Source organism: Perca fluviatilis, chromosome 8, assembly GCF_010015445.1.
Source record: "Perca fluviatilis chromosome 8, GENO_Pfluv_1.0, whole genome shotgun sequence".
Classification (NCBI taxonomy): domain Eukaryota; kingdom Metazoa; phylum Chordata; class Actinopteri; order Perciformes; family Percidae; genus Perca; species Perca fluviatilis.
The window spans coordinates 38,334,840-38,350,250 of NC_053119.1; the positions used below are offsets into that span (position 1 = coordinate 38,334,840).

General features: G+C 41.0%; 1 pseudogene; it reads left to right on the forward strand.

Annotated features, from left to right (window-relative positions):
- Nucleotides 1-15,411, forward strand: part of LOC120563883 — a 46,892-nt pseudogene that overhangs the window by 25,227 nt on the left and 6,254 nt on the right.

Below are 15,411 nucleotides of genomic sequence, written 5' to 3' on the forward strand. Positions count from 1 at the left end.
AATTCATTAATGTCAGACCTTAAGTCATGCAGTTATGAAAGTATTGTGATCTCAGATCACACTACTCTGTTCCTTCAATTGGCTTTCTCAGATGCTGAGTGTACAAGAAGGCAGTGGAGACTGGATCCATTGTTGCTCTCAGATGAGTTTTCTTAAAACTTTTTTGAGTATAAATAAAACACTAGATGTGTCCACTGCAACAATTTGGGAAGCCCTGAAAGCCTATTTGAGGGGTGAAATTATTTCTTTGTAGCGTAGCATACAAAATAAGCGTTTAAAACAGAAACAAATAAAAAATTGCTGATCAGATTCTGAACATAGACAGACAATATCGATACACTCGCCATCCGAACTTTTAAGAACGTTTAAAACTCCAGACAGAATTCAACCTTCTTTCCTCTCGTCAAGTTGCCGACCAGTTGTTTAGTAGCAGAATTACTTTTACTGCACGAGCATGGTGACAAGATTGGTAAACTCCTGGCCAATCAACTGCACGGATTTAGAGCGCGAAACTTATCCCTGGAATAACGGACAGACAGTGTGTGTACAACATCAGAACAGAAGCTGACAATTTAAAGAAGTTGGATTGTACAGTAAACGTAACTGTTATGGAAACCTTTTTCAGGAGCCTAAACATGCCTTACCTTTCTCAAGACCTGAGGCATAGCCTTGAGGCAACTATTACTCAGAAGGAAATTACTGCAGCAATAACATCTATGCAATCAGGTAAATCTCCTGGCCAAGACAGACTTTCATCTGACTTTTTAAAGAAATTCTCAGTTGAATTAATGCCTTTTTATGTTCAGTTTTCTCAGACTCATTTGACTCAGGTAAACTCCCCCCTTCGTTTGTTTTATACCCTTGAAAGATTTGGTTTGGGTCCTGTTTTCACTTCTTGGGTTAAACTATTATATGCATGCCCTTCTGCCTCAGTATTAACAAACAGCCGTTACTCGAGTAGTTTTGATTTGCATTGTGGGACCCGGCAGGCTTGTCCTTTGAGCCCACTCCTTTTTGCTATCGCGATTGAACCACTTGCGATTGCCATTCGCAGTAACGAACGGATACAGGGGATATGGAGAGAAGGAATCGAGCAGAGATGGGTAGAGTAGCCAAAAATTGTACTCAAGTAAAAGTACTGTTACTTCAGAATAATATGACTCAAGTAAAAGTAAAAAGTATTCATCCAAATAATTACTTGAGTAAGAATAAAAAAGTACTCGGTGAAAAAACTACTCAAGTACTGAGTAACTGTTGAGTAACGTCTGATTTATTTTTTAACATAAGCATTCAATCAGACGGACAAAAATACTAAATAATCATCTTTAGGCAAATTATAGTTCATCCAATCAATAAAATAAATAAAAATTAATTAATTAATTACAAAATAGCTTAAATTAAAATAATCCAGGTAAATTCAAGTACTTAAAAAATAATAATACATAAAAATAAATAAGCACAAGTAACACAAATTTCCAAACCTACTTTTTTTTTACAAGGCTCTGCAGGCAGAACTAGAACAAGGTAATGGAGCTGCTGTTTGGCACTTTTACTAAGGTAACCATGCTTTCATTATGAGGCCAGAGGCATGTACTACAAAGCAAGATTTGGTGTTAACGAGCTAACTTCAGGTTCAACCCAGGGTTTTCTTTATCACGTAGGTGGATCACTTGATACCGGGTTCAATCGCCGTGGTAACTCATGCTGGACGCCTAACCTGGTCGGGAGCAGGTTATGTTGGAGATCAGAGATCAACCGGTGTAAAAGCACCGCCTACTGACCAATCAATAGGCCTACTCGATTGGCATCACCGTTCTTATAGAAGATCAGGCAGAGCTCGGTTCGGGAGAGAGAGAGAGAGAGAGAGAGAGAGAGAGAGAGAGAGAGAGAGAGAGAGACACGGGAGAAGAGTGCGCTCATAAAAGTTAAAACATTTAGAGACCGACAACGCCGTAAACATTCCCTGATGGGTATATTTATGAAATATATAGATTTGAATGGGAGGGAATTACATATCGGCTATTTCTCTGCTTCTTGAGCCAATGCGCAGCCGGTTTGAATTATGTTTTTTATATTTTTTATTTGCTCTCACGATCGCTTCCACTGGCAGGATTGCAACTGAAATAACAGGCTAAATCAACGACAGTTTATGGAAAGGACAAGTGTAATTATGGTCAGATCTTGGTCCTGACTGATGGGGAAGTGATATTGATAAGCGTTGATTTGCCATCAGCGTCGCCTATTTTTGTTGCCAGCTGACGAGACTGCACAACTACGTTTGATTGGTGAAACAGTCGCGCATGGTAGAGCCTTTGGCGGAAGTCTCTCCGCTCTCTCTCTCTCTCTCTCTCTCTTCTTCAAAATAAAACATTAAAATGAGGCGTAGGCGGGGGAATACAAACAATGAAGCGTAGAATACCAAAGAGGTAAAAAGAAAGTGCTAACGAGCTCATTGTAGCTCAATGGCGCGGAGTAAGAGTACAGTTTCTTCTTCACAAATCTACTCAAGGAAAAGTAAAAAGTATAGTGATTTAAAACTACTCCTAGAAGTATATTTTTTTCAAAAACTTACTCAAGTAAATGTAACGGAGTAAATGTAACTTGTTACTACCCACCTCTGGAATCGAGCATAAGGTATCATTATATGTTGATGACTTACTTTTGTTTGTCTCAAAGCCAGCCCCCTCCCGACCGGAGGCACTTTTTGTATTGGGGGCCTTTAATCAGTTTTCAGGCTACAAACTTAACTTGAGTAAGAGCGAACACTTTCTGATTAATACAGAAGCTCTTAAACTTAAGTATACTGCTCTTCCACTCAAAGTGGTGACAGATCATCTGAGTTACCTTGGGGTATGTTTTACCAGAAATTTTAAAAACCTATTTAAATCGAACTTCCTCAAATTATTGGATCAGGCGAAGCAAATATTATCGAAGTGGTCTCCTCTGTCTTTTTCTCTTATAGGTAAAATAAATTCAATTAAAATGACACTTCTCCAAAGTTCCTATATATTTCCAATGTCTCCCCATTTTTCTCCCCAAATCCTTTTTTCAGGCCTTTGACTCTTTAATGATAAATTATATTTGGAATGGTAAACACCCTCGGTTACGGAAAGCTTTTCTTGAAAGGCCCAAACAAACAGGTCGAATGGCCCTCCCTAATTTCCAATACTATAACTGGGCTGCTAATATTCATTCTTTAGTGTATTGGGTGCATTTTCACCTCGACGACTTAGCCCCAGTCTGGGTAACAATGGAGTCCAGCGCTATTAGCCCATTGTCTCTATCTGCCCTCTTAAGCGGCGTACTCCCACTCTCTTCTTCTATTCCCAACAGTAGTCCCGTGATTAAGCACTTCCTTTGAATCTGGACCCAATTTAGGAAGAATTTTGGATTGCAGATTTTTTTCACTTCTCAGCCCAATTGCAGCTAATCATCTGTTTCCTCACTCGATCGTTGATGGTGCATTTAAAATCTGGCATAAAAAAGGATACACTCTACCTCCATGTGCGCCCGACATGCTGTTGTGCAATTTAAAGTACATCGTATCCACATACTGTATCTAAAACCAAACTGATGTGGACCCGACCTGTGATAGCACCTGCGTCACTCTTTCACATGTATTGGACGTGTCCCACCTTGACTGAGTTCTGTACATCAGTCTTTCAAACTATTTCTGAATTACTTCACCAACAAATCGAGCCAAATCCTTTTACTGGCATTTTTGGCATTGCTCCAAATTTGGGCTTGCCTAAAGGGAAGCTGAAGGTATTGGCCTTTACCTCCTTACTGGCTCGTAGGGTTATCTTACTCAAGTGGAAAGACCCTGCTCCTCCTTCCCACTCACTTTGGATTAGAGACATTATGTCCTGTATGAATTTAGAGAAAATAAGACTACCCAGGGATCTGAGAATACATTTTACAAAATGTGGCCCCCTTCTTGACATTTTTGAGAAACCAACTACAACAATATCAGAGTGGCTACCCCCTTCCCCTCTTTTAATTTATTTTATTCCATTCTATTTATGTATGTTTTTTTTTTTTTTTTTTTTTTTTTTTTTTAAGGTGTGTATTTCGTTTCTGCCATTCTTAACCCTTTCAACCTTTATGTATTATAATTAAGACTGTGATTTAAATCACCTCTTTGTAATTTGTAATTTGTAAGTGTACAGACAGTTTATTAAAAAGATAGTTTATAAAGACAGTACGACGAACGCCGTGTAACCAGTAACCAGTAACATGGTCACATTCAATTAGCATGAAAACGTCCCAGAGAATGGTTGACTCGGTACCCATGTGTTATTAATCCCTAGGTTAATTTTCCTTTAATGTTTAAATTTCATTTCAATTGCAACCTGTAGTTTGTGAGCATGTGAGGCATGTCTACAATCACAACTGTTGCTCTCAAAATTGTAAGTGTACTTTGCACTCTGGGTAATCGGTATGGAAACTGGTGTCACTGCCCCGTCTAAACTTTCTATGGTAAAAACAACATCTGTCACACCCCTAATAAAAAAAATAAAAATGCCCGCATTTTCTCTCAATTTAGAAAACCTGAAGGGTGACCTTGACATGTACGTGAAGTCCCTCGAGCAGGAGAACCCAAGTCTCGCTATCATAAGGGTGAGGAACAATGTGTCATATGGCCTGTCTCACGCCAGGGCGTCTGGCTGGAGGGCTGCTACTGCTGACGTGGTGGCCATCCTGGATGCACACATCGAAGTCCATGAGCTGTGGTAAGAATGAGGCAACAGTAAACTTTTATACCTGGTGTATGTATACCATTTTCACTGGCACGTATGTAATATTTGATTCCACATTAAAGGTGCTATAAGTTAGGGTGACCAAACGTCCTCTTTTGCCCGGACATGTCCACTTTTTACCTACTGTCAGGGGCGTCCGGGGGGGTTTTATAAATTCATTAAAATGTCCGGTTTTCACTGTTTTTCATGGGACCATTAAGCGTGTACTTAAATTGACTGGCACTTTGCTCAACACAATACTACGGTAGGCTACTTTGTTGTGTGACGTAATTCCCGAGAGGCTGCCTTGTGAGCGGCTCTGCGACGCGCACATACACAGGGACCAGGGCAGACAGCGGAGCAGCATTGCACACAAAATGCCGAAGCGTTTCCTGCTAAAGATTTCCCACCTTGGTCAGAAAACACAGGGGAGACACTTTGTTTCTCTCACTATGACTCTAGAGTCGGTAGGACTCGCTCGCTGTCACTCTCACTTCTCCCCCGCTCTATATCACCCACTCCCCACACACACACACACACACACACACACACGTCCACTTACAACCATAAAACAAGACTAGTGCAGCTTCACAGTTGAACTGCAAAAAAATGTCCCATACCGTCCCGGTCGGAGTCGGACCGGACAGTGGGAGGCGGGTGCACCGTGTGCAAAGCGTGGCACATATTGCTTCGTGTCTTATTTATATATGTTATTACATTGAAAAGGTATTAAGAGATATTTTGTTTATATTTATACATATTTATATATCATATTAATACGTAAGAGGTCATATTTAGAACATTATTTCATATTATTTATTTATTTTAAAAGAGAGCTATTATTTTGTTACATGTTGTTACAGATTTTATTTTATTACAGAAGTTATTTTTGCACAATTGAGGCATAATAAAGCATGTTCATTAACCTCTGAGAATCACCACTGTCTGGATTTGTCTCGAGGCCAGGCCGAGTGTCCTCTTTTTTGGAAATCAAAATATGGTCACCCTACTATAAGTAGAAGCCGTTAACATTATATATCGGTGGCAGCTGTGCTAACTCGTGTCTTCCTAAACAAACCTCAGTTTTTTCAAATTCAAATTGTAATGAGATTCACTTAAAGTTCTCAAGCTTACCACCAGTACTGACAAATGTTTACAGTGTCTATACCACCACCAAGTGCAAACTGACTCTGGTGAGCTGATGCCAAAGTTGGCCTGCCTCACATCTTAGCCCTTGATTAACCACAATACATTTTGCTAACAATAACTTTTTCAGGAACGGCCTGTTTTTCCATTTGCAACAGCCCCGTCCAAGCACAGACTTATCCCAGTACAACCACAGTCGGGTGTACTGGCATGCCCACTTAGGCAATGAGGGTGTTAAAGGCCTTGCACAGTGGTGGGAATGAGGCTAGGGTGAGTGCTGCTCAGACTTGCAACCTTCTAGTCACAGCTCATTTGTAGTGCAGTAGTAAGTTTGGCAAGCTGACTTTGCAATTGTGCATTAGCCAAAACAAAACAGTCTAATTTGGGTAATATTAACTAGATCTCTGTATCGAAACTGAACATTTTTCAGTCTGAAGCTCCCTCCACCTTCCAAATGCTGCACCAATGTTCCCTTGGGGTGCGTACAAATGAAACATAATGCACAGGAGATGGAAGTATTCAAAACCATTTGGGTGTGTTCTGTCTGTTTGGAATGCTTGATCTAACTAGCTGCTGATCAAATAAAGGAGTGAATGGCACATCACAACACATGCCAGCTCCCATTCTGGAGTTACAGTCATTTCATAGAGACAAAAAGAAGAAATATGAAGCAGCAGTCTCACTGATTGTTCCAGAAACAACAGTTTAATGAAGTGATGGGTAAGCCACCTCTCCTCCTTCCCTTCATTCAGGGCGGAACCCCTGCTGACCCAGATCAAGGCTGACCGAACGGTGGTGACGTCCCCTGTGTTTGACAAAGTAAACTTTGCTGACCTCAAGGTTATTCCATACCAGCCAGCATCCCACGCCTTCGACTGGGCTTTATGGTGCATGTATGAGAGCTTTTCAGATGAGTATTACAAACTCAATGATGGCTCGTTGCCTGGAAAGTAAGTTTTAAGTGAAATTGCGCAGTCTTGTTCCGACTTGCATATGTGTCAAACATATCATATACATATATGTATCTTGGTGTGGGGCATTCTTAATGATCTGAGCTTAAGCTTTATTTATGCTCATGGTGATGCAGCATGTTTTTAAATTATACAGTAGTAACGGGTCTCTTCTTTCATTTCAGAAGTCCATCTGTCATGGGGATCCTAGTTGCTGAAAGAAAGTATCTGGGAGAAATCGGACTCCTCGATGAAGGAATGAAAGTGTACGGTGGAGAAAACGTTGAGCTGGGAATTCGAGTGAGTAAGCTTCATCTGTCTAACACCTGATGACACAGTCCCAGGCCAACTTGCAGCAAGTTGATCCATGGGTTCAGTACAGTTTCCCTTCTTACTTATTAAAACCGGAACTGGTTACCTCACAATCGTTGGAACAGATTCCTGCCATAATATCTTTCCAGAGTTGTAAAATCGTGTATCATAGTATTATTAACAGCTGTGCAGTGTTTGCGCCTAATAAACCTTGAAATACATGGATTACTCCATTTAGACTTAAAGTGCTCATATTATGCTTTTTGGCTTTTCCCCTAACCTTTATCGTGTTATATATCTTTTTTGTGCACGTTATAGGTTTACAAAGTGTATAAGCCCCAAATCCACCCCAGAGGGACTTACCATCTCCAACAGAAAACACTGTTCACAAACTGCTCCAAACAGCTCTATTGTAGTCCAGCCTTTACTTCAGAGACAAACGTGGTCACTTTGTAACACAATTTATAATGCTCGCCAGCTGCTAGCATGGCACGCCCTCATACTCTGCAACTGACTAGCTAGCAGTACTTACTGTGCATGTGCGACTCCCAACAAAGATGGAACAGAAGTGAGTTGTCTTATTCTGTAGCTAAAACAGAGAGCTCAACACACAGGGTGAAAAGAGGAGCTGCAGCAATTCAATTCAATTCAATTAATTTTATTTATAGTATCAATCTACATAAGTTATCTCGAGACACTTTACAGATAGAGTAGGTCTAGACCACACTCTATAATTTACAAAGCCCCAACAATTCAACAATTCCAGTAATTCCTCAAGAGCAGCAGTGCGACAGTGCGAGGAAAAACTCCCTTGGGAAGAACCCCGAAGACCCAGGCTCTTGGTGGCGGTGTTGACGGTTGGGGTGTGATGAACAGTGGCGATAGTAGTCACATTAATAATGGAAGTATGTAGCGGGAAGCTGCAGGGTAGCAGACGCAGCATCATTGCGGGCACGCTAGCTAAGGAGTCAGCAGCCACCGCTACCAGGGTTTTGCCAACGTTCTCCAAGGAAATAGCTGGGGAAAGATAAGGACTCGGGAGTAAACTCCCAGGTAATTAGTAACAAGCTATTTGACGGGTGCACACAAATAGTATAGTAATAGTAACAGTAATAGAAACAGTAATAGAAAGGGAGAGGAGAGAGCAGCTCAGTGTGTCAAAGGAAGGAAGTCCCCCGCAGTCTAGGACTATAGCAGCGTACTATAACAGGTAACTAGAGAGACAGGTAGGAGAGCAATGTGCATTACAACAAAAATATGGTGTTTTTGAAAATTAAACCATGTAAACCTATTCTGATATAACCTCTAAATACAAAAAAGGCTGATAAAGTTCTAAATACAATTATGAACCTGAAAATGAGCATAATATGAGCACTTTAACTGGATCATATTTTATTCCATTTCTTGCTGACCTTTAAATGAGATTGATACCACTTTTGTGTCTGTATGGTAACTAAAAGCTACAGCTAGCATGCACTTTGCTTATTTAGCATTAAGACTGGAAACAGGAAGACAACAGCTAGCCTGTCTCTGTATAAAGCAGGGCTGGACTGGCCATCTGGCATACCGGGCATTTTCCGGGGGGCCGACGCACTTTTGGGGTAGACCTGTTCGAGTTGTGATTCACTCGGATCTTTAACCCGAGTCTTTAAATTGACTCACGAATCACGAGTCTCTAGCATCATTAACCCGGTTCAGTTGAGTCCTACTACAATTCAATCTAACATGATAACAGCGGCACACACAAACCTCTTGCAACATTAGCTTCTACTATTCCTAGCCATCTTAGCTGCAAAAGCTTTATAAATTTCAATTTGTAGTTAACAGCAACTCCACAAGTCAACTCAAAGCGCCTGAGTGAGCAGAGAGACAGTCCCGACCCGCAGACTCAGAGCCGGAAGCTCGCAGACCGTGGGATTCACTCGAGAACTCACGAGCCCTCGATGACTCGTGAGTTGTTGGTGATTCATGAGTTGTTGATGACTCGTGAGTTCTCGCGGGAGTCAGAAAATCCCGCGAATCAACTGAATCAGCCGGCTACGTTGTCATGAGTGGATCTGATTCAGACGAGCGAGCATCGAGCGGGTGCAGCTTCTCCTCTAGCTCAGGGTAAAGCAAATCAACAACAAAAGCCATTCTTTCACTTCTGAAATAACATACAATGTTCTGCACGTAGCCTAGCTAGGCCTACTGTAGGTTTGGTGTATAAATGTAGTATGCTAAATGCAATTAGGTTGAGCAGACAGTCCGAAAACATTACAAGCTCGGCTCGCAGACAACTCATGAGTTGTCGACAACTCCACGAGCCCTCGATGACTCATGAGTTGTTGATGACTCGTGAGTTCTCGCGGAGGTCAGTAAATCCCGCGAATCAACTGAATCAGCCGGCTCACGTTGTCATAAGTGGATCTGATTCGGATGAGCGAGCGAGCGAGCGAGTGCAGCTTCTCCTCGAGCTCAGGGTAAAGCAAATCAACAACAAAAGCCATTCTTTCACTTCTGAAATAACATACAAAGTTATGCGCGCTAGCCTAGCTAGCCCTACTGTAGGTTTGGTGTATAATATTAAAATGCAATTAGGTCGAGCAGACAGTCCGAAACATTATAAGCTCGCCTCGCCCGACAACACCGTTTTTTTTTTTTTTACTTCACAAAACTTTATTATTCAAATACAGATGCACATACACATTTAAAACATTAAATGCATACAGTGCATACATGAAAAGGGGCGCATGGAATTTACATTAAAGAGATTTTAAGTCATTGTAAATGTTCAGAGTCCAGATGGCACTTCTTATTTGTCAGTCCTATTAAAGTTAAAAAATATAATTCCATGTCATTTTTAAATGAATAATCGGTTTTCTTTCAGACCATTTATATTTATGGATATTTTTTCAAATAAAATTAAAAGATTCTAAATGAAAACATGGCATTTTATCCAAATCAAAAGCTTGCCTTGGATGCTAGCATACAATACTGACTCAAGTGATTCAAGTGATTTCCGCACACCCGGATCAGTTTAGTGAGTGACTCAGAATAACCTGAATCCTAAAAGGAAATCGAGTTTGCCAGGCCTACTTTTGGGCGAAATAGGCTTTGTTTTTGTTTGTTTTTGGCCGCCGGTCCACAAAGAACTCACAGCGGCCCATTGGTTAATTTTCTTTATTGACACTGACCTGACCCAATCAAATCCAGGAACCCCCGTCCACACTCCGGGCGCAAATTTACAAAATCCCACTATGGCCACGCCTCCCGGCCCTGAGAAACGAGCTGTAATAGTTATGCTGGAAGTTTAGCATCCACGTTAAAATGGACAAACGACCACCAAAGCGCAAGGGAGATGCAGAGATATTACGGGAGAAAAAGATTAAGAATCTACAGGCGGATTCCTCAAAATGTGCCAAAATTTCTGACATGTTTGGGGCTGTAGTAGCTGCTTCAACATCAGCATTACCTGAAGCCGAGGAGGAGGAGAGGTGGCTGGGGAAGAAGCTGAGGAGGAGGCGAGTGACCACGACAGGGCCATGGGAGGATGCCAGGTAACCTAACTGCTTAAACGTACAATATGTAACTTTCTGCCACTAGGGGTCTCTCAACCAAAACAATGGACGGTAAAACTGGACTTTTGATGACGTTGGGAAGTTGCGTGGAATTATGGGAGTTTTAAGTGTTAAACACCTTCGCTGCCAGTTAGAATGCATCAGTTCACGCGGACGAGTTTACCCGTTCAAGTTTATTCACGTTACGTTTATTCATTCTAATAAAATAGCTGCAGTTTCCCCAACATATATTACGTTTTTCTTGATTAGATTTTTATTTGTAGCTGACCAGTTAGCTCGTGAGCCCAGCAAGCTAACAGTAGCCAGCAGCTAAAACACAAAATATTTCACATATCAGTGTCACCTTTTGGATCGTTTCAACACCGGGCGGACGGGGTTTGTTGTAACGCTTAGCTACTAAACGCAGGCTGAGAGACAGGTGTGGGTGGGGATTGCCGGGGGAATCTCCGCGACAGCGAGCCAGGACGTTCGATGCCGGTTGTGCAGCAGCAGAACATCTCACTGCGGTCAAGCCAGCCTCCACTTCAAAATGAGCGGTCAAACTAGCCACCCCTATATTTCGCGGTGCGCGTATACACTTGCTTTAACGGTGAAACTAAAAAGAGGGAATTTTTCTGACGAAGGCAATTTCCCATTCATTTATTCTGTCTGCCTGTCTGTCTATCTGCCTGCCTGTCTGTCTGTCTGTCTGTCTGTCTGTCAGAAAGAAAGAAGGAAAGAAAGATTTTAGCACACCTCACAACCTCTGTGACAACTGCATGATATGCTGAATTCCAAAATAAGAGCCCCCCAAAACTCAAATATTAGCTGTTTTGTCTACACATTAAGAAAATCATGAAAATAAAAGTCCTAGCTTCCACAGACCAATTTCACCTCAGCTGGAGAGGACTCCTTCTCAATGTGTGATCTACAATGTTTCAGGACATTCTGATGTTGTTTTCCAAAATAAGAGCCCCCCAAAACTCATATATACGCTGTTTTGTCTACACATTCAGAAAGTTATAAAAATAAAAGTCCTAGCTTCCACAGACCAATTTCACCTCAGATGGAGAGGACTCCTTCTCAATGTGTGATCTACAATGTTTCAGGACATTCTGATGTTGTTTTCCAAAATAAGAGCCCCCCAAAACTCATATATTAGCTGTTTTGTCCATACATTCAGAAAATCATAAAAATAAAAGTCCTAGCTTCCACAGACCACTTTCACATCAGATGGAGAGGACACCTTCTCAAGGTGTGATCTACAATGTTTCAAGACATTCTGATGTTGTTTTCCAAAATAAGAGCCCCCCAAAGCTCAAATATTAGCTGTTTTGTCTACACATTAAGAAAATCATGAAAATAAAAGTCCTAGCTTCCACAGACCAATTTCACCTCAGATGGAGAGGACTCCTTCTCAATGTGTGATCTACAATGTTTCAGGACATTCTGATGTTGTTTTCCAAAATAAGAGCCCCCCAAAACTCATATATACGCTGTTTTGTCTACACATTCAGAAAGTTATAAAAATAAAAGTCCTAGCTTCCACAGACCAATTTCACCTCAGATGGAGAGGACTCCTTCTCAATGTGTGATCTACAATGTTTCAGGACATTCTGATGTTGTTTTCCAAAATAAGAGCCCCCCAAAACTCATATATACGCTGTTTTGTCTACACATTCAGAAAGTTATAAAAATAAAAGTCCTAGCTTCCACAGACCACTTTCACATCAGATGGAGAGGACACCTTCTCAAGGTGTGATCTACAATGTTTCAAGACATTCTGATGTTGTTTTCCAAAATAAGAGCCCCCCAAAACTCATATATACGCTGTTTTGTCTACACATTCAGAAAGTTATAAAAATAAAAGTCCTAGCTTCCACAGACCAATTTCACCTCAGATGGAGAGGACCCCTTCTCAATGTGTGATCTACAATGTTTCAGGACATTCTGGTGTTGTTTCCCAAAATAAGAGCCCCCAAAACTCATATATTAGCTGTTTTGTCCATACATTCAGAAAATCATAAAAATAAAAGTCCTAGCTTCCACTGACCAATTTCACCTCAGATGGAGAGGACACCTTCTCAAGGTGTGATCTACAATGTTTCAGGACATTCTGATGTACAGTTTCAAAATAAAAGCCTGTCAAAGTCTTGAATATGAGACAAATTAGATATGATTTTGGATTCAATTTAAAAGTAAACACCCTGTTATCAAACAATAAATCCACTTCAGGGTTATATTACACGACCCCGGGTGTGTGACTCATTAAGTATCAAGACATTCTGATGTACAGTTTCAAAATAAAAGCCTGTCAAAGTCTCAAATATGAGGCATATTTAGGCTGGTGACAAATGGTCAAAAAGGGCTTTAGTTTTTGAGATACCCCTACTGGAGGTAGAACTAAACCCAACAATGTTTTTCCTCATCCCTAGGGTCTCCCATATATGAAATTGATTCTTGGCTAAAGATATTTTACTGCTAAGATTGTTAAATTAACAGATATTGTTACACAACCCAAAACCAAAGAAGGACTAAAATATAGCCTGTCCATGGGAGTTAAGGCATCTAAACTAATGCAGATCAATCACAAAAGCTCTGAGAGCTTTGAAACTTAGCATGTTTGTAGTCAGGAAGTTGCTTTACCTACTAGAAAAGACTGGATGTGAATATCATGATGTATGGAATAAATAAAGACATACCTAAAATAGGCGAACATGCAAAAAATTAATATCTATGCAGAATGTTTTCATTTACTTTGTGGTTACTTTGCCAGGGATTATAATAGAAACACATATGATTTCTTGTTGGAAAAGTGGGGTTGTGCTTAATCCAGCAATACCAAATGTGTAAATATAGCATGACAAATCAGGGTGTTCTTTCACTCAATGTATGATGTGTCTAAAATGAAAGAAGATGGAACACTGACATAATTTAGTCTCAAGTCCAAAGCCCATTATCAGTGGTATCATATGGCATCTTGTACTATATAGTCCATATGGAAACAAAGATTGAAATCGAAAGATAACACCTTACCATAGCACAAACAGGAGACCAGGATTCAGGATTGCAGTTTGACCTTAATGAGCTTTTTATAAAACTATAATTTAACACAATACAAATTAAATGACTGTCTTAAACAAACAAATGGCAATCTAACAAAAGAAACACTGTGAGGGGGAATGACCCCCCTCATCACTGAATCTCAAGCTCTTTCTAGCAGCAACCATTTGGAACATGAACTGCTTTTGGTAGTCATTCTGGGGGTTATCTCCATCTCCAGTGGCCACTTGGGGAGGTCGCTCCCCCATGATGTTACCACTGCAACACAGCACTGTCACTCATCCACATTGTCATCAGTGACAAAGTGGGTCATATTTGGATAGCCTGGGAAAGGGCAAGAGCAAGACTCTGTGCAGGTCAAGCCCACTGAAAGACACTGGCATTTGGTAGCATCGTTGCAGTTTCCGTCTTTACAGTATAGTAGTGGGTGATGTCTCTAACTTCTTTAGGTGCTGGTGTCTTCTGTAACATCACAGGTTCAATGCACCCATCTTCTTTGAGCCTCCATCCTCCAACTGGGTTCCAGAGAAGAGGTTTGCCAGCGGTGACGCCACACTGCTGTTTGGTACAAGGCTCTCAGCACTTGTTGGCCCAGTACTGGCGATGTAGGTGCTGACAAAGCTACATACAGGGATATTCTTGAGCAAAACCTGTAACACTGTGCGTGATTTGAGGCTAGGACGGAGGTTCACCTTCCAGCAGGACAATGACCCCAAACACACCTCAATCCAATAGAAAATCTGTGGTCAGACTTAAAGATTGCTGTTCACAAGCGCAAACCATCCAACTTGAAGGAGCTGGAGCAGTTTTGCAAGGAGGAATGGGATGATGTAGATGTGGCAAGCTCATAGGGACTTATCCAAAGCGACTTAGAGCTGTGATTCCCGCAAAAGGTGGCTCTACAAAGTATTGACTTTAGGGGGGTGAATAGTTATGCACATTGACTTTTTCTGTTTTTTATTTCTAAAAAATAATTTTATGTATATTTTTCTCATTTCACTTCACCAACTTAGACTATTGTGTTTTGATTCATCACATAACATTCAGATAAAAAAAACAACATTGAACTAAAGCCTCTAATGTAACAAAATAGGTAAAAAGCCAAGGGGGTGAATACTTTTGCAAGGCACTGTACATGCAATACACCTTGCACAGTCACATTCTTGTCTAATTGTTGAATGTGATGATACAGATGTAATAGTTTTGCTGCTATACTATTCAAGCAAAGGGATGTTTGGATCCTCAGCAGTGTTTATGCACTCGGGACATGGCCTTAAGGAAAGATTTGTCCCTAGTTGATCGCTCAGAAGCTTGGAGCAGTGCTTTGTGATTGTTTACCTGCATGACACGTCCTCACAGGTTGTAACACCACAAGCAGTTTGTACAGAATTGGGAAGGCCACTGCCCTCACAAGACTGAAGACCCATCTTTGTAAGTTACAGGCAATTACTAAATGTGGACTCTCTGGTAGCCTGGAAGAGGCTTTGCCTGTGGCAAGAAGGTATGCCCTCCTTCTGTATGGCCAAAAGAAAAAGTTGGATGGACATCCAACCTGGATGTGCTGAGGTACAGATTAGCATCTACCAGAGATTCGTCAGCAGCAAATCTACCCCCAACAGAAGATGCTTTCCAGCATGTCTTCATGCTTTTAGCTTTCCAGAA